Genomic DNA, 16254 nt, shown 5'->3' on the forward strand with positions numbered 1-16254 from the left:
GGGTTAGGGTCTTAGGTGTGTCATGGGCTTCATTTGTTTTCTGATAGTTTGTGGTGCTGTGGCATCCCTGGTCCCCTCAATCTGGAGTAGCTCTGCCCCCCAAACATAGTCAAACCCAGAGCAGAGCACTAGGTAGGGCCTTCCTGAGTAGTGGGACCAAGTGGAGAAGAAATAAATTTTGAAGTTATGGACTCTACCCGGCAGGTAGATAAAGGGCTGTGGATGAAGAGAAGGTTGTAGTTTCTTCCAGTGGCTGGACCAGGCTCCTCTGGCTAAGGTGTGAGGACATTTGATCCTGCTAAGAGAAGACTATCCTGCATTCTCTTTGAAGATGCCCCATCTTGCCCTACACTCAGCTCTCACCTAACCTACATTGGCTCAGGGATGAGCACTGGGGAGGGAGGGAGAGAAAATGGCTCTGCCCCAAACCATTGTGCTCTGCTGCTTCTGGTTCCTCCAGGGCCAAGGCAGGGAAGGGAAAAGGACAGAGGTCTTTTTACCTGGCCACTGGCCATTCTTTCCAGGCTTTCACTGATCTTCCAGTGCATTTTGACAGGCTTCTTACCTCTGGTTCTTCCAAGGGACCCTATTCATGAGCCTGTCAGAGATCTTCTCTGGGCCACTGTGTTGTTCCTTAATATGAGTGACCTCCTCATAACTGACCTCTTTAGACCCCTCTTTAGTTCCCACCCCAGCATTGTTCCTTATAGTGTTATTGCTGGCATCGCCTAATTTTAAAAGACCACTTCCTTGGGTAGCAGACCCCTAGCAAGCTACTTCAAGCCAGGTTATCTTCCCCAGAATCTGTTTGACCCACAAGAACACCATGTATCATTATGTCACCAAGTGGTGGAAAAAGAGCTTGTTCATCTATTTCCCTCAACCCTTGTTCCAACTCACCTACCAACAGGCAGAAGATTTTAGTTTTCTTTGTCATAGGCACCCCGATTCCTAAGAAGGGTTCTGTATTAATGTCTTTTCATTACTATAATGAGATACCTGAGATTGGGTAACTTTATAAAGAAAATAAACTTACTGAGCTCACAGTTCTGGAGGTTCAAGGGCATTATGTCAGTATCTGCTTGGATCTGGTAACGACTTCATGGTAGATGGCATCACAGTGGTGGCAGGGTGGGGGAGAGTGAGAGATCACATCACAAGCCAGAAGCTGGGGAGGGGCCACTAGGCCCCATCTCTTGAAGGTCCTGCCACCTCTCATATTGCCATACTTTGGACCAAGATTCCAACACACGAACCCTCAGTGGGGATGGTACTGAAACCATTTCCAAACATGACAGGTTCTTCCAGAAACTTCCTCCCTCACACTTACCTTTACTTCTATAACCTGGAGGGGTGGTCAGTGATGGACCAGTTTTTTGTGAATCCAGCATGGAAGTATCCAGCACCTCTCTTTCAAATACATGGATATTTCATACAGTTCTCAGCTTTGAAGTGATGGGTAAAAGTTCTATTTAGCTTCCTATAGCATACAAATTCATGAAATCCCAAGCAAAACTCTCCTCTTAGGGACACACAAAAGTCTGAGGCCCTGGGTTCAATCCTTAGCTCCACCACCAACCACCATCACCACCCCCCTAAAAGAGAAAAAGAGTGGTTGATTTCATAGGTCCCTTTGCACTAATTCTCCAAGATTATAATCTTGGGAGCCCCGACGGGGCATGGAAAGCAAAGGAGTCTAGCAATGTGCCCTTGTCAGGGGGACCTCTGAGATTAAAACCACCATTCTGCTCATCTTATGTTCTCTGCTTTCATATTCAAAACCTAAGATGTCCCCATACTTCCCCAGATAATTGCACCTCTACCTTGACACTGTCCCCACTAACCTATCTTCCCCCTCATCTAGTTCTGCCCATAGGCGCAACTTGCACATGTTAGTTAGCTTTTCATCACTGTGACAAAACACTTGAGAAAAAGATGCTCAGAGGAGAAAAAATTTTTTGGTTCATGGTTTTAGAGGTCCATAGTCCCCTGTGGGCTTGTGGGAAGGCAGAGCATCATGGCAGGGGAAGCACGTGGCAGAACAGAGATGCTTGTCTGATGGCAGCCAAGAAGCGGAGAAGAAACAGCCGGGTCAAGCTATAGTCCCCAAAGGCACATCCCAAAGCACTCACTCGCTTCCACAAGTTCACACCATCTCCCAAAACCTCCCAATAGTGCCATCAAGCCACAAATACATCCATCAATGGATAAATACATTGATGAAGTTAAAACTGTCATGATCCAATGGCTTCCCCAAATTCTCACCTCTGAACATTGCTGCACTGGGGACCAGGACTTCAATATAAGTCTTTGAGGGATGCATCATATCCAAACCATGACGCTGTGTCTCTGGAACTGCCAGCAGATGCCCCTGCATCTTCAGCCCTTCCTGGAAGACTTTGCATCCCTTGCCTTTTCTTGCTCACAGCTATAAAAAGAGCTCTTCACTCTCCACTGCTTCTCCACCATCATGCCCCTGTCTCCTTGTAAACCCCCTCTTTGTGGCAGCCTGTTTCTCTTGCTCCCATCTCTTGACCTCCAGATCACACAATCCCATTTATCTTAAACTCTGCTGCCTGCTTCAGTCATCCCTTCTCCTCCAGCTCTGCCATCCTCTTAGGGAAATCCCTCTCCACCTCCAATTCTTAAAAAATATTTCTGGTGTGTAAGTGAATAGATGAATGGCCCTCTAACTCGACATCTTGCCTTCTGGCCACTGCATTCCCTCCTGGTCATTCTGCTTCATTATTCTCAACCTACCCAATCATCTAGGGCTGCCTCAGCAAAATATCATAGACAGTGCCTTAAAAACGTATTTATTTTCTCAAAGTTCTAGATGCTAGAAGTCTGAAATCAGGGTGCAGCATGGTTAGGTTCTGGTGAGGGCCCTTGTCCTGGCTTGCAGATGGCTACCTTCTCTCTATGCCCTCTCATGGCCTTTCCTGGGTGCGTGTGCATGGAAAGAAATTTCTCTCTTTTTTTTTCATGAGGCCACTAATTTCATCAGGAGGGTCCCACCCTTATGACTTATCTAAACTTAATTACCTCCCCAAGCTCCAGTCTCCAAATACTACAACATTGGGGGTTAGGGCTTCTATATGTGAATTTGGAAGCAGGGGAACACACAAATATTCTCCCTATAACACTGTCTTTGGTCTCATTGGGCCCTCTGGTCTGTTGACCCTTTACTTTCTCCCCACATCGCTCTATCCTCTCTACTCAGATGAGAGGATGGAGTCAACCTTTTAATTCCCTTTGAGAGAGATCATTTCCATCTCTGTTGCCAATGCCGTACACTTTCTTTTACCCTGTGGTTGTATTCAACTAGCAAAACCCCAGCAGCATATGAGCCCAATTGCTTACCTGCTCTATCCCTGTACCCCAGACCACTGGTCATTGCTAGGGAGTTACATACTGGGCAAGTCTGTTTCCCTACGGATTCATGGTCGCCAGCCTCAACCAGATCTGTTAGGGCCCAGCCTCCCTGCTAGGGTTTCATAGCTAGCTTGCCTTTTGTCTAAAGTGGCCGTTTCTAACCTCCACCTGGTGTGCTTCCCATCCCCCACTTCCTAGTTGAAAGCACCTTCTCCTCCTTTTAGAAACGGGGCCACTGTGTGTGAGTACCCTGGACTGCCCACCACCTCATTGTTCCCTGCGGCTACCTGAAGGAACCATCCTGCACAGAGATGGCAGTGACCCCACTGAGGGCAAGGCCCTTTCCTCTGCTCCCCGCTCCAACACCACAAGGCCTGGGAGCTGCTGAAGGTAGGGCCTTTTCCTCGTCAGACTCTCTTCTCTCTGACCCCCATCTTAGGCAAGCGTACTAGACATCAGGCAAGTTTGTGGGAACCTCTGAATTGGATTTGCTTTTGCCCCTGAGTTCCTAGGAGGTGAGAGACTTCAACTTCTGGAGTTTTTCCGGATCCCACTGGTCTCCAGATGAGTCAATGGTTCTCTACTGAGCCAGGATCACCAAGAGACAGAGAGTCCAGGTCACTTGCCTACAGAGGGGCCTGGGACAGGCCTTGATGGTCATCTGTATCAGGGCTGGGAAGAGTCCAGCTTCCAAGCACCCAGTACATGCCCAGGGCTTCCCTGGTGCTGACCTTCCTTTCCCGTGTAGGTGGAAGTGGTGGCTTCCCAGTGCCTGGTTACCTCCCTCCTTTGAGATTAAGGCAATGGTGACCATCAATCCTGAGTATTCAGCCCAGGTGAGTGTAATTTACTAATTTTCTCAGTCTCTGATCAAGAGAAAGAAATGACCTCATGATTTTTAAATACAGATAATTAACATCTGTAGCTAGTATAAATAAACTCATGTGTGTAATAAATAGTACGTTTCTTTTTTTTATATATTTATTTATTTTTTTTAATTGTATACAAATGGGATACATGTTGTTTCTCTATTTGTACCTAGAGTCAAGGCATACCATTTGTGTAATCATACGTTTACATAGGGCAATGATGTTTATTTTTTTTTCCCTTCCCCCCCACCCCACCCACCCCACTTTTCCCTCTATACAGTCCTTCTTTCCTTCATTCTTACCGCTCTCCTTATCCCTAACCCTAAACCTAACCCTAAACCTAATGCTAACCCCTCCCACCCCCCATTATATGTCCTCATCCGCTTATCAGCGAGATCATTCGTCCTTTAGTTTTTTGAGATTGGCTTATCTCACTTAGCATGATATTCTCCAATTTCGACCATTTGCCTACAAATGCCATAATTTTATCATTCTTCATTGCGGAGTAATATTCCATTGTATAAATATGCCACAGTTTCTTTATCCATTCATCAACTGAAGGGCATCTAGGTTGGTTCCACAATCTGGCTATGGTGAATTGAGCAGCAATGAACATTGATGTGGCTGTATCTCTGTAGTATGCTGATTTTAAGTCCTTTGGGTATAGGCCAAGGAGTGGGATAGCTGGGTCAAATGGTGTTTCCATTCCAAGCTTTCTGAGGAATCTCCACACTGCTTTCCAGAGTGGCTGCACTAATTTGCAACCCCACCAGCAATGTATGAGTGTTGCTTTTTCACCACATCCTCGCCAACACCTATTGTTGCTTGTATTCTTGATAATCGCCATTCTAATTGGGGTGAGATGAAATCTTAGGGTAGTTTTGATTTGCATTTCCCTTATTACTAGGGATGTTGAACATTTCTTCATATATCTGTTGATTACTTGTACATCTTCTTCTGTGAAGTGTCTGTTCATTTCCTTAGACCATTTGTTGATTGGATTATCTTTGTATTATACACCTCTGCCTCACTGAGCTGATAGAAAATTCTGTCATTAGGGCTCTCCTCTATCCAGAGACTGGGCCAGAAGACAAGGCGGTCTCTTATAACCAGAGCAAAGGGGACTCTCTGCCCTAGTCCTCAGCCTCATGGATGACAGCTAGGTGACACCAGCTTGGTCCCTTTGGCCCCAGCAGTGCTGTTCTTAAGACTGGGGAACTCAGAGGAGCCTAAGGGGACTAGGACCAGCTGATCAGGTGACCCACAGACATCAGGGAGACCTGGTGAAAGAGGGAGGATAGCAGAACCTGCCTCAACACATGAAGACTGAAGCCAGAGTGAACCTCAAAGTCACTGGAGGGAGGTTTCCCCGTGATTAAAATTTCTGTGACTTTTCTCAAATATAGTACATCCTTCCAAAAAGTTTTTTTCAATGTATTTTGGTGCTCCAGTTTTGCCGGCATCCTGAGTACAATGCTGTGTTTGCTGATCAGGGAATCAGGCAGGCCTAAGTCTCAGGCTCCCTTGCTGTTCCCGTTTCTCTCTGGAGCTCTCTGGGCCCTGTCCTGGGTAGTGGGAGGTGGAGAGAGCTCTCTGTTACTGTAACCTCCGGAAGCAGAGTGGCATCTCAGGAGCTGTAGGGCATGTGGGGGCTCTGTCCTTCTCGGCTTAGGCTGTTCAGAGATTTAAAGCTTTCTCTTCTTCAGCAAGAGTTCTTCAGTTTCCCTCCAGGATCTGCCTCCTAATGGCCCTATGTTGATTCCCCACCTCTACTCAGCACCAAGACTGGAGCCCTGGCCCACAAGCTGGCAGAGGAGGCCTCTGGCTCGTGGTGAGATGGGTCAGAGGCAGGTGGCTCCCACCAAGGCTGGTTGGCTGCGTCAGACAGAGCAGAGGTGTAGGGGGCAGGGATAAGCTGTTCCCAGCTGTGGGATCAGGAAGGCTTGAAGGACAATTGACAACTGAGTGGTACCTAGAAAGATGAGAGAATTTCCCTGAGTGGAGGTAGGGCCCTTATGGGAGGGTGGATGTTGCAGGTACAGGAAACACTTTGAGCAAAGGCACAGAGCTGGTTCATGTGCACAACCGGCCTTGTCCCATTCTGTCCCTAGGGGCTCTGCCAGTTGTGCCCCTGGAGTAGAATTCTGCCCTCACCATTCCCAGCCCACCCTCTCCACCCCATTGTGACACCACCACCCCCCAATCACCAATGGAACCCAAGGATTCTGCTTCCAAGGGTCTGGCTGGGCCTGGACTGTGGTCAGGTGGGCCCTGGCTTTGGCTGTCTTCCTATCTCCGGGAGGAGGGCCCGGGAGGGGGCAGAGGGTGTCAATTATGATAACAGCCGGCAGTTGCGCAGCCATGTTCTCAGCACAGATGTGGACAGGAGCCTGCCTGGGCCTGTTCGGCTGTGGGGAGTCTGTGGAAAGAGCAGACTGCCCTCACAGAAAGCGTGAGTCCCCAGGCGTGGCATCTGGCCATTTCCTGCCCCAGGTGGAGTGCTCCTCCTGGCCGTACCTCTCTCAGGCCTCAGCTTCCTTGTTCGTATGTTGAGAGGTGTTTGCCTGGGGCCTGCCCACCTGGCCGAGGACTGGTGGCCTCAGTAGAGGGAGGGAGTGCTCTGGGGTCTTGCACACGGTCAGTCTCTGTGGGTATTCAGGTGGTGCTAGGGAACACTGAAAGGAACCCTGCAGGGGGAGGCGGGTACAGCTGGGTCTGGTTTAGAAATCAAATCTGTTAGGAGAGCAGAGATCCCCTCCCTGTTTCTATGGCAGTCTGCCCATCCTCCTCCCTCCCTCCAGTTCTGTCTGTGCACGCAGTGCCTTGGTTTCCTATGTCTGCTGCAGCCTACTCTCACACGCATGAACACCTTACGATTCTCCAGTCAAGGTGTCTACAGGGCTGCATTCCTTTCTGGAGGCCCTGGGGAGACTCTGTTTCCTGACCTTTTCCAGCTTCAGCTGGCTGCTTGCATTCCTTGGCTTGCGGCCTCCTTCCATCTTCAAAGCTAGCAATAGCCAATCAAATCTTTTGAATGCTGCCTTTCTCTGCTTCTGACCCTCCTGCCTCATCTTCCACATTCAAGGACTCCAAGATTACATTGGGCTCACTTGGCTCAGCCAGGATAATCTCTTTCTTTTAAAGTCAGATGATTAGTAACCTTAATTTCATCTTCAGCTTCAGTCCCCCTTGTCAGGTAAGTGGACATAGTCATAGTTTCTGGGGATTAGGATGTGGACATCTTTGGCACGGCCAGTACTCAGTCAACCAACTCCATTTCCGTATCCAAGCATGCTCTTCCTCGTGTGTTTTCTGCTTCTCGTATCCCTTCTATTCCTATTGATAGGGATCCCAGGCTCAGGGGCTAGGGGAAGGAGGTGTAGACAGTGAAAAGGGATAATGATGCCAGATGCTGCTGGAGCTCCTGTTGCAACAAATCAGAAGAAGCACAACCCAGGCTGAGCAAAGTGGCTCCTCAGTCTAAGAAGTGGACCCTACGCAGCTTTGCCATGTGGGAATGCTGTCCCATTGACCAAAATTCAAAAAGAAGATGCCGAATTTATGGGAAATCTGTTGGCAGCGAGTTCACTCTGTAAGACAGAGAGAAGCCTCAACAGGGACTAGCCAAAGGACATGTGTCTGTGGGCTGGATTTGTCCAGTGAGCAACAAGTTGGAGCCCTCTTGCTTGGATTATAGAACAGCAGAATCACGATCTGAGAGGGAGGCAGCCTCCTAGTGTGGCTGGTAGGAAACTAGGACCCCAAGAGGGAAAGGGATATGTCCTTGAGCCTGTGTTCAGGACTCACCCCTGACCCCTTCTCCCTAAGCAGAGAGCAAGCTCTTCTCCAGTCCTGTCCACTCTGTCCCAGAGTGGAGTGCAGGGCTTACTGTGGCTTCTGAAAGTGGTCATAGCCCTAGCTGGAGCTACCAGGGCAGCTTGGGAACATGCTAGGTGAGGACCACATGAGGACTGACCACCAGGCTGGGCCACTCCTCAGGAACCTGGCTTAAGGGGAGAGATTTGGTGTGTGCAGTTTGACATTCCTACAGCTTCTCACCCTCCAGCCCCACCACTGTGCTAGCCCCAGCCAGGCGAGAGCCAAGACCCTCCTTGAAAGACCTTTCTGGAGAAACTTTCTGGAATACAGAGTCTGCAGGGAGATTGACAGAATTGAAAGGAAGAACTTGGAAGAGATGCCCCCGTTCATCATCTGAACTATGTCTCAGCGTGTCTTGTTCAGTGCTCAGGAAACGAGCTTCTGCTGAAGGCCAGAGCATCGGGCAGGTGTGAACACATAGAGGGATGTCACTTCAGAGGACCTGGCCTGACAATGTGGGTGCTCGGCCTCCATCAGAATAAAAAGAAACACAAGGGTAGAGATAAGGAGTCCCATCATACCTATGAAATCACCCCCAAATCAATACAAGTTATAAAGCCCAGTGCTGGGGGACCATGAGGAAATACCCACGTCATAAACAGCTGTGGGCTGAAATAGTTTGCTCCTTTTGGAGGACACCTGAACATAAGGTACAAGAGGTCATAGGACTGCTCCTAGTTCTTGGACACAAGCCCAGGAGACAGAGAGCCCTGTGCACAATGATGGATACAGAAGGGTTACCTGGGATGCCAAGAAGCCGGAGTGGAAACCCTGATACCTAGCAGCAAAGACAAAGTAAACAATCCCTTAATGAAAACTGCAACCAGTAACGAGGTCACCGTGAAGATGAGTTCAGACTGGAAAACAATGACAGTGAGGAGGAGCAGGCAGAATCTCACAGGACAAAGCATACCCTACATCACAGGGCGTCCCTGCCACCTCCCTCCATCTCCATCAGAGGGTGAGAGGTCCTGCTGGAAGGGTGAGAATGTGCCTTTTAGGAAAGGGTCCTTGTGCACCTGTGAACCAAAGAACCAGCGCATTACTAATAACTTAAATCCACCTCTTCAAGTTATCCCTGTCTCCCCCAAGAGATGATTACCCTGAATTTCATCCTCGCTGTCAAAAAACTTGCAGGTTTATTGCAAAGCATACCTATCCAATAAGTAGTTTGGCTTGCTTTTGAACTTTATAAAAAGCTCAACCACCCAACTTGTTTTTAGACTCACCATGTTGATAGATGGAGCTGAAGGTGATTGATTTTCACTGCTGTATGTCACTGTCTCAAGACATCGCAGTGTAGGCCTGCTGTTGACGGGCATTTGAGCTCTTCCTCCCACCCCCTTATTTGAAGTGTGTCGTGGACATTTTCATTCTTGTGAGTGACAGATATATTCCATTAGTCAGTATTATCAAACCTCTCAGGTTTTCTCAGTCAAATAAATGTAAAAATCTTATGGAAAAAAATCTTATGGATTTGCTTACCCCTCATTATTAAAGAGGCTGAGCATCTCTTTCTAAGTTTGTGGGTCACACAAGCTTCCTCTTCTTGAAATTCCTGTTCATGGCTCTTGCCCATTTTACTATCATCATCTTCTTATTGATTTGTGGGGGTTCTTTACATATTCTTGATCCCCATCCTTTTTAGTTCGTGTGTGTATAAATATCTTCTCCCAGTTGAGGCTTGTTTTTTTCTACTTTTTAAGTAGTTGGATTTATTTTAAAATTTTATCGTTAGCATAAAATAGCTGAATATTAATAGTGTCCTGATTAAAAAAAAACTTTCCTCATCCAAAAGTCAGAAATACATTTCTCTGTGTTTTCTACTAAAAGTCTTTGTCTTAAAACTTAAGCCCTTAATAGGACTGGGAATTTTATGAAGCAAAAAATCCAATTTTAATTATTTTTATTTTATTTTAATTATTTATATCTGTCATGCCACTTTCTCTGTTTCATATATTAAAACTTTGCAAAGTTATATTTCTGGGCTTTCTCTTTAGTAGTCCTGGGTTAATACCACCATGTCTGTAATTAATATAACTTTATAACAAATCTTAATTATTCCGATAATGATGCAAATCATTCCTCTTTACTATTCAGTAGAATTCTCTTAGGTATTTATACCCTTTTTTTCCATATAAATTTTAGGAACATCTTGCCAAATGATTTAATGAAAAATACATTTTGGGTTTTGACTAAAGTTTTAGTGAATCTGTAGATCAAAAAAGGGAAGAATCGACAGCTTTTATTCATGCCCATCAGCTATCTTTCCATTTATTTTTCTTCCTTATCACATTTCTGTAAGTTTTATTTTATACTCATAGTCTTACATATTTTAAGCCATTTTCTAAAATTGTAGTTAAAAAGTACACAGCATAAAATTTACCACCTTAACCATTTAAACGTGCAGTTCGGTGGCAGGAAGTACATTCACCTTGCTCTGCAGACATTACCACCCCATCTCCACAACGATTTCATTCTCCTCCATTGAAAACCTGAACCATTAAACACTGATTCTCCTTTTCCTCCTTCCTCCTGCCCCTGACAGTCACCGTTCTCCTTTCTGTCTCTATAAATTTAATTACTAAAAGTACTTCATAGAGGCGGAATCATGTGGTAGTTGTCCCTTTGTGATTGGCTTATTTCACTTTGCAAAATGTCTTCCAGTTTCATCCCTAGGGTAGCAGATATCAGGATTTAACTTTTTTTAAGACTGAGTAATATTCCATGGTATGTATATACCACATTTTGTTTATCTGTGCACCTGATAATGGACACCTGAGTTGTTTCCACCAGCTGGCTATTGTGAACGAGGCCACTATGGACATGGGTGTGCAAATATCAGTTTGAGTCTTGCTTTCAAGTCTTTTGTGTCTATTTCCAGAAGATTGTTGGACTGATTGGAAACTCTCTTTCATACTATTGGGAATTATCATATTGCTTTTCTGCAGTGGCTGCACCATTTTACATTTCTACCAGCAGTGCACAAGGTTCTAATTTGTCTACATCCTCACCAACACTTATTTTGGTTTTTGTTATAATAACCATCCCCATGGGTGACTTGCATATATCTTATTAGATTTGTTCCTAATGTATATTTTAGTATTATAAATGATGTCTTTTTGGTTTTCCCTGTTTTAAAAAATCTCTTTAGTCTGAAATAATTTTTAGAGTTATAAAGAGTTGTCAAAAAGGTACATAGAATTCTCATTATCCTATACTCAGCTTCCCTTAAGGTTAGCATCTTAATGATCTCTACCAGGAAATTAACATTCACCTGAAACTATTAAATAATCTACAGATTTTACTTGAATTTGACCAGTCAGGGTCTCACACCTCTGAAGCCAGTTACCATGTCTTAATGTCCTCCAACCTCAGAAAGTCCTCAGCCTTCATCTTTTCTGCTTTGGCACTTTTGAAAAATAATGGCCAGCAATTTTGTAGAATGCCCCCAAATTTCTTTGGTGTTTTCTCACAATTACTTGAAGGTTATGCAGAGTTGGTTAGAGTCGCTCAGAAGAGATGTGCATCCTTAGTGCATCCTACAAAGACTAAGTATATCAGCGTGTTCTGTTCCTGGTGGTTTTAATTTTGATCCCTTGGTTGAGGTGATATTTGCCAAGTTTTTTGCTATAAAATTTTTATTATTTTCTTCTGTGTAAATGAGGAATATCTTATGGGGACATGCTTTGAGACTGTGCAAACATTTGTTTCCCATCATATTTTCATTCTCTAATTTAAATATTATAGATAAGAGTTAGGTAGAAAGAAAGAGTATCTTCTATAAGATAGAAAGCCCAGAAATATATTTGTGCAAAGTTTCAATATGTGAGAGAGAAGGGGGGGGCATGACAGATCAGTAAATAAAAATAATTAAAACTGAACTTTTCACATCATAAAATTCACAGTCCTATTAAAGACTTAAGTTTTAAGACAAATACTTTTAATAGAAAATACAAATATTCTATAGTAATGAAAAAATGTCCCTTTTTCCTATTTATTTATTCAGTTATTTATTTATGGACTCACATATATTTTTCTATGGGTTATTATCTATTGCTGTCATTATTTCGTTGCTAAAATTGTCCTGTATTTGGCAGTTGGGGACTCCTTTGGTTTGCCTCCTGTTTCCTTTGACATATTGGGGGCACTTCCTTACTTTCTGAAACCATAATATATTTCACATTCATCTCGTGTTTTCTCAGGCCCAGGCCTGGAATCAACCATTGCTCTGAATAACTCTATTTTTGTTTTTAAAGATCTGAGTACTAGGTGTGCTCATTACTGCTAAGGCATTATTGTGTCTAGGCCATCTCAGTGGACAGAGCTGGAAAACACACACACACACACACACACACACACACACACACACACACCTCTGTGTAGCTAATCATGAGTTCCTACTGATACCTTTGATTCCAGCCCAATGCCGGGGGCTTCACCTGTCTTAGCTGTGACTCCTTTCTCTGGCAGAAACCCAGCTCTTGTCTACAATGTACAGATGGCCCCTGACTTTTGATGGTCCAATGTACAATATTGTTTACTGTACAACAGGCTTCTCAGAGTATTAAATGCATTTTCAACTTAGTATATTTTCCATTTATGATGAATTTATCAGCATGAATTTATCCCCACTGTAAGTCAAGGAGAATCTGCACTAACTCGAGTTAGTAATAAATTCACTGACTAGAGTAACAATATTTGTCTATAGTTCTTTTTTATCTTTAAAAAAATAGCTTTACAACATACAGTCAACATACTATTTTTCAGTTATTTAGATGAGTTCTTTTCTTCCCCCTCCTCCTTTAACATGGTTATGATGCCTATTTGTGTTACAGTTAGCTTTATTTGTTACTGTTTGGGTTCTCTCCTCATCCTGGTTGGTTTTAATTAATGATCTCTTTGGGGAGGGCCTGTGTATGAAACTTAGCTATGTTTCCTAGAACTAGAACTAACAGGAAAAGCCATGCTCAGAGAAGTGTTACTCTCCTCCCCTGCACCCACCTCCTCCCACCCCTCCATCCTTTTCACCTGTTCCCAACTACTAGCCCTTGCAGATAACTAGTCTGATTAGACTGTGACTTATCTTCCTGTATTTTTTTTACAAATGAGCAGACCGATATTTTCTTTTGCTTACCGGAGGGGTAGCATCCCATAGACACTCTTGACATATTGCTTTTCTCACTTATCAATATCACCTGGAAATCATTCTTTATCAGTTCATAGACATTTTCCTCATTGGGGGGCAGAGTTTGCTAGGGAGTGAACTCAGGGCTCTATGCATGCTAAGCAAGTGCTCTACCACTGAGCCACATCCCAGCCCCTGCGTTTTCCTTGTCCGTTTCCACAGCGGCCTCACACTGGGTTTGTGGATGAACCGCTTCTCTGATGTGTGGACATCTAGGTTGTTTCCAGTACTTTATATCACATTCAGTGCATGGTAAATAACCTGGTGAATATGTATTTTTTAGTTCTGTAAAGCTTATCTTCAGGGTAAATTTCTAGCAGTGGGATTGCTAAGTCAAAATATAAGTACACCGATAGTTTTTGTAGGGATGTATGTCAATGGTTCCCAAGACCATCCCCATTCTTCTGTGATTCACTAGAAGATTTCATGGGCCTCAAAAATTAATTATAGTCACAGTTATAATTTCTTACAGCAAGAAAGGCATGTGGCAAAATCTATATGGAGAAAAGGCGCATTGGGTGGAGTTTAGATGATACTGGATGCCACCTTCCAGTAGTCCTCTCCCATGGGAATTAAGGGTGCCCTCACTCCCTGAGCAATGATCTGTGGCAATTTGTGTGAGGTCTTTTCTGCCAGAGAACCTTCGGAGCCTAAGTTTCCAGGGTTTTATTGGGAGTTGGTCACGTGGGCACATAGAGCCTTTATGACCAACTGAAGTTACGGAAACTTTCACTGTCCAATTTCAGACCTCAAGCAGGAAAGCAGCTGTTCAGCAGGAGACACAAACTATTTAGACAAGTCAGTATAGTGTTGAATCAAGGTGCTAAGGATGCAAAACACTATTCTTGTAGCACAGGGAGCATCCCAAGAGCTCAGTACCCAGACGCCAGTCAAGGATTGGCTTCCCTCTGATTTTAAAGGGAATAATTCTGTTTCCCTTTTAGGATTTTGTTGTTGTTGTTGGGAGGGGGCAGATAGTTTCTCTTAGTAAATCAAAGACATTCCACTTTTTCCTAGGATTTTTTTGGGGGTGTTATTAGGGAGTAAACCCAGGTCTTACACATGTTAGGCAATTTTTTTTTAAAATTTTAAGTTCTAACTAAACTTTTTAAAAAGTGTATTTATTTTGATTCATTGTAAACAAATGGGGTACAACTTGTTTCTCTGGTTGTACATGAAGTAGAGTCATACCGTTTGTGTCATCTATACATTTACACAGGGTAATGGTGTTTGTCTCATTCTGTTATTTTTCCTTCCTCCCTCCCCTCCCACGCCTCTTTTTCCTCTATATAGTCCCTCCTTCCTCCATTCTTGCCTCTCTCCCACCCCCCATTATGTATCATCATCCACTTATCAGAGAGATCATTTGTCCTTTGATTTATTGGGATTGGCTTATCTCACTTAGCATGATATTCTCCAACTTTATCCATTTAGGCAAATGGATAAAGGCTGGCCTTGAACTTTTGATCCTTCTGCCTCAGCCTCTAGAGTCACTGGGATTATAGGCATGTGTCACTGTGCCCAGTTTTCAGGATTCTTTTTTAAAAACCATAAATCAATGTTGAATTTTTCCAAATGTATTTTCTTTACCTGTAAACATGATCATGTTTTTTTCCACTCATCTATTAAATATAGATAGCATATTTTCTTTTTAAAACACTATAAAATTTGATTTACTAATATTACGTTTAGAGTGTTCACATCTATTTCTATGAATGAAATGAATCAATAATTTCTTATAATATAGATTTTATAGTTTTTAAATCAAAGTTAATTTTTACAGAAACTTCCATTGTCAATTCATCTTTTCCTATCTGTTCCATAAAAGTTTCATAGATTGGTGTTTTCTTTGTAGGAAGATTCTTCACTTTTATAATTTGTTTCATCAATAGAAATTTTAAGACTTTCTATTTCTTTAAGCCTTATAGAGCCTAATGATCTGTTTTGATTAATTTTGTTTTAGGAATTTAATTTACCTAAGTTTTCATATGTCTTAGCATAAAGCTGATGTTAGTAATTTTGGGGGGGTACTGGGGATTGAACTCGGGCACTTGACCACTGAGCTACATCCCCAGCCCTATTTTGTATTTTATTTAGAGACTGGGTTTCACTGAGTTGCTTAGTGCCTCGCTTTTGCAGAGGCTGGCTTTGAACTCACGATCCTCCTGCCTCAGCCTCCCCAGCCACTGGGATTACAGGCATGTGCTACCATACCTGGCTTAAAGTTGATGTTAGTATTCAGTTAATATTTTAAATTTTACCATATTTGGATATTCTTGTTTGCATATATAGAAATCTCACTTGTAACTTCTGCCTTTTTATTTATTCCTTAATTTCATGAAAGTTTTGTATCTTTTATGAATCTATTGAAGAATCAATATTGGACCTTGTTGATCCTCTATTTTTCTATTTCCTTTATTTTTGTCTTAACTTTATTATTTCCTTTCTTAATTTGATTTTATTCTTTGGGTATTTCTTAATTCCTTGTGATGATGATCAATTTTCAGTCTTTCTGTTTTTCTATTAAAAGCAGTTAAAGCTATAAATTTTTTATAAAGTATCACTTTTTATTACCATCCACAACTTTTGACATGTTGTAAGTTATGTTATTACTCATTTGTAAATATTTTAAAATTTCCATTATGATTTCTTCTTTGATTTGTGAAGGAACAACAAGATCCTTTTTTTTTTTCTTAAAATATATGGAGATATCTATATCTGTCTTTATCTCATGTCCATAGACTGAATTACTACTCCTCATGTTAAAATGCTAATTCTTCCCCCATTACCTATAGATTAAATACAGTCTGAATCAAAAACACAGCAAGCTGTTCTGTAGATAACAAACTGGTCCTAAAGTTCACATAGGAAATCAAAAGACCTAGGAAAGCCAACATAATAGTGAGGAAAAACCAAGTTAGATGACTCACATTGCCTGATTTC

Source organism: Sciurus carolinensis, chromosome 17 (assembly GCF_902686445.1).
Source record: "Sciurus carolinensis chromosome 17, mSciCar1.2, whole genome shotgun sequence".
NCBI lineage: Eukaryota > Metazoa > Chordata > Mammalia > Rodentia > Sciuridae > Sciurus > Sciurus carolinensis.